We start from the raw sequence: 13,619 nt of genomic DNA, 5'->3' as shown, positions 1-13,619 counted from the left end.
ATATCTATAATTATGTGAGAGACTATTCTCTTTCAACTATTTTCATATACTTTAAAACACATATTGCAACAGACTGCATACAAAACAAATGAGGATTTAGCTAGCTTTTATTATAGTTCTTTGTAATATGACCTTTGGAGTCTTCAATGAATTTAAGAGGTGTAAAAGGATCCTAAGATCAAAATGTCTGAGAACCACTGGCTTAGCTGTTTGGCATTTCTAGTCTACTTATAACAATTATAACCTTTCCTTATTTGGAGTTCTTAATGCTTACCAGGACCCAAGCCAGAAAGCACTGTTACTATTCATAGAAGATAGTGTGCTGGAGCATTTTCCTTATCTTCTATACCCTTCATTTAATGTGCTAACAGGTTAGAGATTAGAGTAGCTGATCACTATGCCCTATAGCCAAAGAGAAGCCATCCTCAGCCTTAATAAGATTAAGTCATAAAACTATTAGAAATTGTCTTATGAAGACTTTAGATAAATTTTCCTAAAACAGGAAGAAGTTAAAGAATTTAAAATTTACTTAAAATTGAGATTAAAGCACAATTTTGATATCCTACATTCCAGTGGAAACATAATTTTGTCCATTTATAAAAATTGAGCTGTTTGCCTAGTCCTAGGTCCTGAACATTTTCTCTAAAAGTGTATAGTTTTATGTTTCACTTTTAAGTATGTGATCCACTTAGAGTTTTTTTTTTTTTAAACAAGATCTTGCTATGCAGTTCAGTCTGACCTTGAACTCACGGTGTAGCCCAGACTGGCCTTGAACTTACAGCTATTCTCCTGTCTCAGCCTCCCCAGTGCTGGGATCCCAGGCATGTGCCACCATGCCCAGCTGTACTTTGAGGTTTTTGTATAATACTAGAGGCACTGATGAAAGTTCAAGTACTTTGGCACCATTTGTTTAAAACACCATCTTTTCCGTGTTGAATAGTTTTTGCCCCTTTATCGAAAAAATCAGTTTGCTTTATTTTTATTGAGTTCCATCCATATATGTATGTATCTTAAATAGTCTTGATTATTACAGTTATATAAGCAGTGTTAAGCGTCAGGTAGATTGTTTACTCCCACTTGATCCTTTCTTTAAATTGCTTTAGCTGTCTATTCTTGTTTCTTGGCCACTACTTTCCATATGCACTTTAGAAAATGTTTCCCTACGGGTCTAAAAATATCTTGATTGGATTATGGTAAGAACTATGTTAAACCAATTTGGAAAGATTTAATATTTTTACTATAGTGAGTCTTCCAGTATATCACCATAGTATACAAGCTGTGATTGAAACAAATGGTTATATGTTTCAATTTTTTAAATTGTGTTATAGTAAAAGACATAGTACCATTACTGCTTCTCAAATTACCCCTCCTTGCTTCAATCACGTGTAGCCCCCTATTCAGGAAGTGTTTCATAAATGACTTTGGTTGTGCTGTCATGGTTGTCTCTGTGTCTTGGATGGATTCAAACAGTTACCTTTCACCATAATTTTGACTGTGGAAAAGCAAGAAGTTGCACAGTGCCACAGTTGGTGAGCAAATGTGGATGACAATAACTGCAGATGACAAGTTTTTACAAGCTTGCGTTGGATGACACTTGGGAGCAGACTCACCATATTTTTATCAAACCTTGTAAAGACACTCGTGAGACAGGACTTCTAGAACTGTTTCAGAAAGTGGCAAGGATGGTGGGGAAAGTGTGTTCAAAGCTGAGAGGAATGTGTTGGCAGGGATTAAAGGCGAAGTGACTTTTAGAGTAATAAATTCTTTAATTTCTACACTCTCTATTTTGACCATTCCTTGTATATCTTCCTTTATCTTGTTAATATGATGGGTTACATGTTTCAAACAAAGTTGCATCTTTTGAAGAAACCTGCTTGGTCACTGTGTTACTATTAGAGAACATAACTCTGCATGGTATAAATTCATTTTAATATTTTGAAATTTATTTTTGTTTCATTCTGCTCAGTATTTAAAATTTATTTTTCTGAGTTCGTGTTTGCAGTACATGCTGATTACATGCCTCGTGGGGAGTTGGTGCACAAACACAACACAGCTTAATATTTTTCATCCCTGCCCTTTCCCCTCCTGCTCTTAGTTCACTTCCCTATCACAAAAGATCTATCTCCTGTTTTCTGTTATCTTTTATTTAGTTCTTTAATTCATTTATACTTTGAGTTTCTCATACAAGAGAAGCCATACAATATTTAAGCTTCTCTGTCTGATTTCATTTAAAATTATCATCTCATGATACATCCGTTTTTCTTACAAATGAGTCAGATTTATCCCTTTTTATGACAAAGGAGTACTCCCCTGTGTACGAATGCCACATTTTTTTTTTATTCATCCATGTGTTGATGAACATATAGGGCACTTCCAAGATTTAGATGTTATCATTTCTGCTGCTGTAAATATGGGTATGCATTGACATTATAATATGATGCCCTCAACACTTTTGGGAAGATTCATGGATAAGGAATCATTGGGTCAAACAGAATTTCTATTTTTACTTTTTGGGAAATCTCTGTATTGATTTACATAGGTTTGTACTAGTTCATATTCCCCCCAAAATGTAGAAGGGCTCCTTTTCCCCTGCTGTCTCATTGGCATTTGTTATTGTTGTTTCTTAATGGTAGCCATTCTTTGGGGAGGCAGATGAAATCTCAGTGTTGTTTTAATTCGCATCTGTCTAATGGCCAAACATGTTGAACATATTTTCATGTGGTTATTGGCCATTTGTATTTCTTCTTTTGAGATGTGTCTATTCATTAATATTTATACTGATTCAAAGTATGCTTTCCTAGCATTAGTTGCCCATGCAGCCATGTGAAAAAAAATTATCTGACAGCCAGTGGATCTCTTTCTCAAATATTTTACCTCAAGGTGCAGATTTGTGCATCAGACCCAGAGACTTTATGATCTCTGTCTGCTAGAAAATTTAGCAAAGCTTAAGGGCCTTGACTAGCGAGCTCTTCTGAGGGGGCATGTAACAGCGTATCATCTACCTATTGCTGGACTGTGACTTGGGAAAACCTAAAACATGCCAAATCATGGGAAAGCACTTGTCCAAAAAGATGAGGCTGTCTCTGAACCCTTGAGGAAACATAATCCAAGTCAGCTGACGGGCCTGGTCGTGAGGATTTTCAAACACAAATAGAAGCTGGGAATCTGTATGTAAAGTAATACAAAAGAAGACATCTTTTAAATGTAACACTGAAACCAATGGGCATTTTCTAGGATCTGAGAAAAGAGAGTGTGTGGGTTGGGTACCACGGGGTGGATTGGCACTACAGCCTCTTCTAGTGATGGTTTTTAATCACAGTCCCTCTTAAGGTGACCTGGCTTTCCACACTGGTGGCAGGTGGATTTAGTCATCGAGTTCTTCTTGGGGACCTGAGAATCACCCTGAGGTTCTAACCAAGGTAGTCACTTTCTCTTGGTCTCTTTGTTTTCTCCTGGTTATTCCTGGTCTCAGTGATAAAATACTGAGGCGGCAGTTCTCACGACAGTATCAAGGGAGCTATCTGCAGTAAAGCCATCTTTTGTGGCTTTTTCTAGTAACTCAGGCTGACTGGTAATAAACTTGTCTTTAATAATAATCTGCCCTTCTATTGAACAGGAGCCATGTTTCATCTATCTATTCTTGTAAATGTCCTAAGAATGCAGAGGTGTTCATTTTTCTCCCAATGAATAGTTGACAATTTAAAAAAAATTGATGAACTCAGTTCTTGTCTTTTTTAGACCTTCAAGAATACATATCTAACTTAGCCACCTTATCTTTGACAAAGGGGCTAAACATATTCACCAGACCAAAGATAACCTATTTAATAAATGGTGTTGGAAAAATTGGCTTTTCATATGCTGAGGACTGAAACTAGACCCATGTTTATCACCATGCACTAAAATCCAGATGGATCAAAGATCTAAATAATAAAACAGAAACACTAAATCAACTGGAAAACAAAGTAGGTAGAAATCTTGAAGACATAGGGGTAGGCAAAGAGTCCATGAACAAAATGCAAACCACATGGAAAGTACTTTACAGAATCAAAAACTGGGATCTCATCTTATTAAAAAGTTTTTGTATTTAAGAAATCACCTGAGAATGGGAAAAAATTTTATTCAGCTGTCCCTCAGACAAATGACTTATATCTAGAACGTATAAATAACTGGAAAACATCAGGCCCCCCAAATTGAAAGATCCAATCAAAAAATGGGCATCTGAAATAAATACACATTTCTCAGGCGAAGAAATACATATAAATACATGAAGACTTGCTCAACACCCTGGTCATTCAAGAAATGCAAATAAAAACAACATTGGAGTTCCATCTCACTCCAGAAAGAAGAGCAGCCATTATGAAATTAACTGATACCAAATGTTGGCGGGCCTGTGGGGAAAAGGAAGGCTTTTCCACTGCAGGTGGGAGAGTGGACTGGTGCAACCACTGTGGAAATCAGTGTGGAGATGCCTCCAAAAACTAGTGTTGGAAGTCCCATTTAATCCAACTATTCCCCTTCTGGTATTTTCCCAGAAAAATGAAAATGCCATGCCACAGTGATATATGTGTACCCATGTTTATAGCAGCACAATTTGTAATGGAGAAATCTCATAAACAACGAAAATGCCCATTAACTGCAGAGTGGTTAAAAAGATGTGGTATTTTTATACAATGGAATGTTATTCAGCTATAAAAAGGATAATCTTGAGGCTTTTATAGGTAAATGGAAGCAACTTGAGACCATACTCATACATGAAATAAATCAAACTCACATTTATAAATATCACATTGTCCCTCTGATATAAAAAATAAAAAAATAAAAACCTGAAAGAGTAATAAGATCCAAAATATACAATAGATATTGTAATAATGAAACAGAAAGAAAGTGCTCAGAAGGACAGAACTACTGGGATAGGAGAAAGGAAAAAAGGAAGAAAGGAAAAGATTATATGTGTGTGGGTGAACATATATAAATGTATGTATGTATGTATGTGTATGCTAGAGAGATAGCTATTCTCCTAGTCTCTCTTAGTTAATCAAAAGGAACACTTTGTGTTGTCTTTGATTGGTCACTTTTGTATTTCGATTTTGTGGCCTGAACTAGTGCTGAGTTAACAATGTACAATACATTAACTAGTGTTAATTATCTACTTTTTTTTGAAATTCTTATCATTTCTATCCTTTTTTTTTCTGTTTTGCTTTTTAAAATAAAAAAATGAAAAAAGAAGAATATGTGTCTAAAGATGACTTCTATTTCAATCTCCCATGTGGTTGGGATCTTCTGCAGCCACTGCTTGGGCTCCAGTGAAAACTAGCTCACCCCCTGGCTGCCTGTCTTTTGGTCTTCCTAAAATTGGCAATATATTTATCGTCAAATGTAATTGTAGCGTGTACTGCTGCTTGTCTCTCCTTAAAAGTCAATGGTTGATTTAAGAGTAACATTGCATCTTTCCAGACTAGTTCATGTTATAACTCGGGCCCCAGTATAAAACTCGAGGAAACAAGAGTCCGAAAATTTAGGTAGCAAAGGCTTTTTTGAGCCAGTCCTGGCGGCACAGTCTCTCCCGGATCAAGCCAAAGACTGCGCACCCCAAGACTGGGAAAAGGGGTTTTTAAAAGTAAGGGAAAGTTGTGGGGGGATCCTGCAAGGCCATTAAACCTATTGACCTGCATCTGGAAACTGTATTGCTGTCCACTTAGCTCTGACAATCTCGGGAGTTCCTGGTGTTCCTTTCCTCAAATTACTCCCATCCTGCAGACTGACATTATCTCAGAGTGGCACGTCTGCAGCAATATTTGGAGAAGAAAGTGGAGAGTTAATTATCCCAGGACAGCTCGTCTTTGCTAGTGAGTGCGAAGGGGTCACGAGTTACAAGACGCTGAAACTTAAGTTTTATAAAGATCTGATATCTAACTCATTTGATACATACAGAACAAAAGGAAAGCACCCATCGGGGTTTGGGCCATAGTATTACTCGGTAATTTCTTTTAAGCTAAGCAGTTCTTAAAATTGGGGCAGGCTCATTTTATGACAGATCATCACCGGGTTGGGAAGAGGTCACCAGAAACGCAAATTCTTTATGGCCCAGATAGGTGGGTAGGGGGAGGCAATAAGGTGCGCTACAGAACAGGAAAACGGCGGGTATCTATCTTGTGGGAAAGGGAACCAAGGTTAGGTAAAAAGGTTAAACTCATACGCAAATCTCCCTGCATATAAACAAGTTACTTCAAACAAGTGCAAATTAGTGGGCCATCCTAGTCTTCTTTAGCTCTTTAGCAAAGAATAGAGGCGCCTAACCGTGATTAACAACCCTTGTTAGCTTGTTTTAGCATCACTCTTCTTGTTTGTAGAGGGCCGCTCTGGTTAACATATCAATTAAGTGAAATTCTTGCAATTCTTTACAGAGGAGAGTATTGCTCAACATATCAATTAGGTCACTTAACATATCAGTTAGGAAAAAAGGATAAAAAAAAAACACATTTAGTAAGCCACGTTGCAGGTTTGCTATAATACACAAAATGATGAAGCTACTTTCTTAGAGTACAACAGTTCATAGGTTTTAGTAAGTCCTGTAAAGACCTCAATGTATTAGTCAGGGTTATCTTAAAAGTTTCCTAGATCTAGTTTGGGATCATTGAAAGAAAAGGACACATGGACACAGGTAGTGCCATACTTGTCATTTACTTCCTGTAATGGATGTTGTCCTTGAAGAAAATCAGCTAAAGTTGGATATATTCCAGCAGAAGCTGCAGTTATAGTTGGCTTAGACTCACCTTTTAGGGTCTGAAGGGCAAGTGGTGGGGGTTGGGCTCAGGCTTGGTAACAGGACGCAGCTTTGATTGAGGTTGCTTTGGAAACCTTGTTTGTAGGCTCAGTAATAGTAGATGCATCTGATTGCACCGTAAGGCCCTGAAGTGTCTGATTTTCCTGTGGCTTACATTTACATTTTGAACACAAGGATTATCTCTTAATGCAAAGAACATCTGAGCATAAGGTATTTCTGACCATTTTTCCTCTCAGTACGGTTCTAGTTGTGAAATAGCACCATAGTCAATATTTCCTTCTGCATTCCGCTCTGCCCCTGTGGGATGGGCTGGCCACCTGATGGTGCAGAAAAATATTTAGCAACCCCTTCTCAAAACACCAGGGTCAAATAATTTCTAGTGCTTAAAATACATCCCAAAGGAGTAAGAGAATTCAACACTGAATTCCGATCTGTAACACAAGAGGAAAGATCGGTATCTCTTTTAATTTCTGTGTTATTTCTATATTCTCTCAAGGTGTCATCTGAGGTGACCTTCTCCAGGGCAGATGGCTGCTATCAGGACAGTGACCAGAAGATAGATGGGGCCAGCTTAGCCAACCTTACTGATGTGTCCCCCTACTTTCTGGCATATGTTTTTAAAAGCATATACTATAATTGATTCCAGCTGTAACAGTCATGTTTAAAGAAGAAGACATTGCTAGCAAAATTCAACCAATAATCAAGAGACATGAAAAACTGATTTTCAATTCTTTGAAATAGAAGGGGAAAAATAGCAAAGGGCAGATTGGAAGTGGGTGGAGCACCTCCCAGTCTGTAAGAGATCACTCTGGAGATAGACAGAGGCAAGTAACGACTCAGAAAAATCCTACTTTGGGTCCTAGAGCAAAGAAGTTTCCTGGACTTTTGTGTCTGTGTAATCACTCAGGCAACCTTCCTTAGCAACAAAACAAGGCTAAATGTTACTCAAAATGCATTTTAAAATTTCTATGTATCTATGTCTGCCCTGAAGCTCACAGGTTAAAAGCTGTACTCATCATCCTGCAAACACAATTTATACATTAGCAAAAGTATTTTCCTGTCTTTGGCACTAGCAAATGGTCATTCTCCATGGGCTCAACTTAAAAGGTCCTAGCTGTTGGATGGAAGGGGAACTTTCAGATAGTTTAGGGTTTCTTCCTCTCTCATCTTTAGCAGAAATATGCCTCCAAATGAGGAAAGTATGAAGTGACAGGAAAATATCAGAAAGGCGAAAGAAAGTCCTTTCAGAAAAAGAAAGCCCTTTGTTATCATGTTCATGGTGTTATTGAGAAAAACTGCCCACGAGTCATCCTGAAAAGGCAAGAATGGGGACTCTCAGGAACTAAGATTGTCTGGTCACCAGTGAAGATCAGACCAGAAAGGAAACCAGCAGAACAGGTTTGGCATCTGCTCTAAAGTGGGGTAAAGCCAGACTATCCTAGCGAGATACCATCCTCCAAGTCTTTAGAATGGCTGCTGGCCTATGCCTTCTACTGGCAGATGGAGTTCTGTGATTTATTAATAGGCATGCATATTTACATGTATAAGCTAGATTTCATAAAATATAAGCTAGATTTCATAAAATGCACATTCTAATTAGTATCAGAGTCCAGTAGGAGATGCTTTAACGTTACATTTCCTAGCAATGTTGTTTAACAAGGCAAACAGTGGAATCTAGGAACACCAGAAAATTCAGCAACTAGTGAGTCCAAACACAGCATATGGGCAATGTGGCAAAACTGGAATATCTTGTTTGCAGAAATAAAATGTCCGAACTAAGAAACATAATAATCTTCCCATGTTCTCAAATTAGGTTTATCATCATTTTAACAAAAGCAATGCATAAAAATTCAAAGCAATTGACAAATAAGTGACAATTTCTGATTACCTAAATGAGTCACAATCCAAAATCCAAGAAACAAAAGCAAATTCTTGCTGTCTTCCAATTACCTCACTGAGTCCTCCAAATGAACTAGGAAAATAAATGTAACTCCAAACCTGCTGTGTGATGTCTGATATACCGAGTTCGTGTTTCCCAGAATCAAAGAATAAATTCTAAGGAATTTTCTCAGCTTGTAGAGAGATAGGAAGGGATTGGAAAATGGGTTTCCATGGACACCACTTTACAAAAGAAGTTTTATAGAACAAAATCACAAAATGGCTGCAAAATCACAAGGCAAATGTAAAATCACAAAGTGAGTATGATGCAGGACAAAACTGTGATCAACTAATAAGATGACAAGTTTAGCGATTTAGGTAATATTCATCCAGTGTGGGGAGCAGCCATACAGCAAGTGTACCTGGAAAGAACCCATCTTAAAAAGAGATGCATCAGGGGTTTCGGCCACTCAAGTCGGTGACAGATGTTAATGTATTATTTATCTCTCAGGAAGTATTGTAGGCCTAGTCATTTTGTCTTTGAGGCCTGGCTCCAATAGATGCACCTCTGGCCATAATTATAACGTGTTTTCACTCTCTGTACTGATTCCTTTGAGAGCCTCATGATGTCTGACTGCTTATAATATTTGTACCTATATTGGCTATCTATCATAACTCCAGAGAGTAAGTTTCTCTTTTTTAAGTTACTATGTTTGCAGCAGTTTGTTATGATAGCTGTGGTGTTATGGATTAAAAGCTGGTGGTCAACTTAATGCCAGCTGAATTAAATCAGTATGGTGATGAGCGTAAATATTCCACCTGAGGGAAGTTACCAGCATAAATGGAGATGTGGAGGAGTGAGGCGTTGTGAGTTTCTCTAAGTGTTGCTGTTTGAGCCGTTGGTTCTCATGGAGGAGCTCATCATGACTAGCTTCTCCAGTGTGAGTTTGACCATTGTCAAAGGAGGAGCTCGGGACCTGTTTGTGAGGGTGGCTGTGGATCACTTTGGGGGAGCTCTGATCCTTACATCGAGCATCGCTTCCTGGCTCCAGAGGGGAAGACCTGTGCTGTTTAATCTCCAGGATGAACTCATCATGCTGTCTCTCTGGCATGTACTCGACTGTTCTTATCATCAGTGGAGCTCGGCACTTCCGTGTCTCTTGAGGATGGCTGTGGTGCTTTTCAGGGCAGCCCTGGTCTTTGTTTTGAGCATAATCTCTTTGCTCCAGCATAGAACCCTCAACTTACCAGCACAACTCCTTCACCCTGCTGGCATAGACTTTCTGGCTTCCACCACTGACCTTTGGGCCTTCCCAGCACGGATCTGTAAAGACAGGCATGAGTCCTTCTTGTGGGCTCTGGACCTCCAGCTGAACTTGTGGGATGCGCTATCATGGGCTCTAGGTTTTCATCTGGACTCATGTAGGACATTGCTGTGGGAGATAGGCCTTTGGCTGAATATTCTGGGTCTTTAGTGTTGTGGACAGATTTCCTGCAGTTTCTTGTGTTAAATCTGGGTGACCATCATAAAATAATATTATAAACTCTGTGTCCTGATTCTAAGTGTTCTCTTCACAACCTCTGACTACAACATGTGGGAAATTAACACATACCCAATTTTTATAAATGGGGAACCAGAAGCTCAGGATAATGATTTGCTTAAGAGCACAGCTGATATGTAGTAGAGCTGGAACTGAAATCCAGATCTACAGACTTTAAATCCAGTGCTCATCCATGGTGGCCACTTCTTCTCTCTTGCTGATCACCCCTTTTCACTGGGACAGAGACGAGAGTAGAAAGAGCAGGACGGTGCTCATTAGAAGTGTTAGCGGAACTTTTATAAAATACTATCATAGGTCCACTACAGATGATTAAAATTATACTTTTTGCGTATGCTGACCAAGTTACTTTTTATAATCTTCCCAGGTGGTTTTTATATGTCGGAGTTTACTATGTAGCCCATACTCATCTGAAACGAACCGCAATCCTCTGGCCTCAGCCTCCTGAGCGCTGGGATTACAGGCATGTGCCACCAAGCCGGGCTTACCCTGCTCTCAAGTGAGATGGAAGCCCTGCTGGAGCAAGTACAAATCTTGGAATTTGATTAGCTTCATTTACAAGGACAAGCCTGGTGGGTTTACAGTCTTCCCTGTCCTCAAGAGATTTGGAGATTTTGAGATCCTGAGTGTCCGTCCAGTGATCTGTGCTCCGGATTTTCAAGTCTCTTGAGACATAGACTTGTCCTTTGTCCTGGAGACAGTGCCTCTTGAGAGCACAGAGTACAGAAATCCTTCTCAAGAAACAATCACTAAGTTTGTTGCTTTTATTCTCATTCTTCTGTCCCTATTCTCTCTGGTGGTGAGGTAATTCTAATTCTATTTTTGCTACATAAACTTTCCCTGAGTTATTCTGGGCTTTGGCTTTTGAAATTCAAAGTTCAGTATCTGGTCTGTGCGTTTGTTTGCAATTTAAAACCAGTCCTCTGCTGGTGTGATTTATCATTTTTTTCTTTAGGTGATAAATATTATTGATTAAACGGAATGAAAGATACACTTTTTAAGAAAATGAAAAGAGGGGCACAAATCTTAGGTATGATCCCGAAATCTCATCCGAAAGCTTTGAATTAAGAGAACAACCAAAATAAAAGTTGTGACATTGAGAAAGGTAACTGCTGTTCTGAAGCCTCCATTTTCCATTCTGTAAAATGTAGGATCCTCATTAGGACTACTAAGAAAATGTATGTAAGAATTTAGCTAAGTATTCAATTAATAGCTATTATCTCAACCCTGAGCAGAATTTAGAGTAAGCAGATATATTGGAGTAGTTTGCATAACGCTTTTCACTTCTGTGAAATATGAAGCTAAGAGACACATCAGCTAAGGCTTTGGCTATGGATATTAATATGTGAAGGATGCAAATAGTAAAGGATTAGGAAGAAATTACAGTCTTCTCCTCAGCAGACTTATTTTCCCTTTCTTCCTGCACACCACCTTCCATACTCACTCCTAGTGGAGATACAGAAAGGTCAAAGGTAGGAATTCCACTGCACTTGGAAAATAATTCTTTTTCCTTTCTTCATCCTAAACAGCTCTACCCTCCAAAACAAACAAAATGAAGCAACAAGAAACAACAAAAACCTTAGTGTCTGTTCTATTCATTATTTTACGTTATCCTGTTTTACTCATAGCTAGTTTCTTGTATGTAAAGATTACAGAGATTTTGCTATGTAAAAGATAACTTCTGGGTAAGGTAATTTCAATCAATACTTTTATCAAAACACATTAATTGTGCATATTAATGGTGTGCAATGTGGCATGTCCTTACATGAATATAGCATGCGCTGATTCAATTCAACTTCCCCCATTCTTCTTTCTCCCTACTCAATCTCTAGTAATAACTGTGTATTCTACATTAGAGTTGACTGGGAACATACAGTGCTGGTCTTTCTGTATCTGTTTTATTTCACTTAACATAGTACTCTTCACTACCATATTAAAAGCTGATTTCTGAATCACTTAACAAGGTTATCAGGGAAGAGGCCCATCATTATTTTACTTTCTTGTCTTCTTTTAATCAAGAGGCACAGAGCCTTATTCTGCTTTTACTCATTTGTCTTTAAAATGCCTGGTCTCAGAGTCAGATGGTTGGATACTCATGATGGCTTAAGCACTTTAAAGACAGCTGGGTTGGAACTAAGTAGGTAATTTTCTTATTTGATGGGGTATGTGCTTCTAATAAAAGCCAGAACCTAACAGGGTCTTTGAAGTGCTTCTAGCCAGATTATCCAGAATTCATCTGATTATCATGAGACATCTGAATTAACAATGTTTCCACCTTTCCTTTTTTTTTTCTTAAGTCAGGGTCTCTTTTTTCATTCAGGCTGGTGTCAATCTTCCTGCTACATCTCTGGAATGGCAGGATTATAGGCCGGTGCAAAATACCTATTAATGATGAAAGGAGCCCTTTGGTCAGTCCTCTGTCAGCGGGAGAAGACAAAAAATTCCATTAGGCTTGCTTGTATGATGAAGTTTTAAGAATGGAGAATTTGGGGACTGGGACAAGGCCTTTTCCATTCCTTAAATCGATGGCTTCTGTTTTTAAATTCATACTCTCCCCCAGCTATTCCAAGATTAGTTCCTGCAGCCTGAGAAACAGGTGCCAGATCACTTCTAATGCCTTCAGTGATGCCCACCTGGGCAGAGTTGAGGCAGTGGCCCAAAGTACAGGCACACACTTTTTGGCAATTTTTTCCCCCTGGTGGTATTGGGGATTGAATTCAGGACCTTGTGCACACTAGGCAAGCAGTCTACTACTGATTCACATCCCCAGCCTTCAGCATGTGTTTCCGACGTTGTGCATGTATCGGATTCACTTAGAGAATTCTGAGAACACAGATGCCCCCTCAACCTTCAAATGGGACCCTTCCAGTTTGCCCTCAGTTTTGGTAATTAGTGGGCGAGCCTCCTAGGTGTCTGAAGTGGCTCTATTTTTTTTAATTACTGTTTAAAAATTAAAAACTCAACTTACGTTTTTTGGCACAATGCAGACATCCTGGAACCATTTATTTATTTTTTCTTGTTTTCTTCTTGGCTTTTTTGAGACAGGGTCGCAGTATGTAGTTAGGCTGGCCTGTGAACTTACTATATAGCCCAGGCTGCCTCAGCTTCTTGAGTCCTGAGATAACTGTTAAGTGCCACAACGCCCCACCAGAAACCATTTCTTGAATGAACCCCATTTTACAGATGAGGCAACTGAAACTCAGAGAGGTTAAGGGCACATGGCAGTGCTAGTTTCCTTTTTACCACACTTCGCTAGGAAGTGTTCATGTTGCTTTCCTGCTGTGATTCCAGCATTGATGCTGCGGTTAAAGTCCAAAGGTAAAAGCTTGCTCTGTGCTCACCTAGCCCACTTTAGCACTAGTTTGGCAGCGGCAGGGTTAACCGAAGGCCCCGCCCCG

The 13,619-nt window shown here is 39.0% G+C and overlaps 1 protein-coding gene and 1 long non-coding RNA gene across 2 annotated transcripts in view; one reads left to right on the top strand and one right to left on the bottom strand.

Annotated features, from left to right (window-relative positions):
• Positions 1-13,619, top strand: part of Sucla2 (succinate-CoA ligase ADP-forming subunit beta) — a 77,270-nt gene that overhangs the window by 4,043 nt on the left and 59,608 nt on the right. The window lies entirely within an intron of this gene.
• On the bottom strand, positions 2,316-13,584 carry LOC134472002 (uncharacterized). Its single transcript, XR_010041828.1, has 2 exons — positions 13,190-13,584; positions 2,316-9,986 (listed from the first exon to the last, which is right to left on the bottom strand). It is a non-coding gene; the product is annotated as an uncharacterized LOC134472002 (long non-coding RNA).

Source organism: Cavia porcellus, unplaced genomic scaffold, assembly GCF_034190915.1.
Source record: "Cavia porcellus strain 051 isolate PalLab524CR breed Dunkin Hartley unplaced genomic scaffold, mCavPor4.1 scaffold_21, whole genome shotgun sequence".
NCBI classification, from domain to species: Eukaryota; Metazoa; Chordata; class Mammalia; order Rodentia; family Caviidae; genus Cavia; species Cavia porcellus.
Note: the sequence above shows the minus strand (reverse complement) of the source record. Positions and strands in the feature narration are given on the sequence as shown.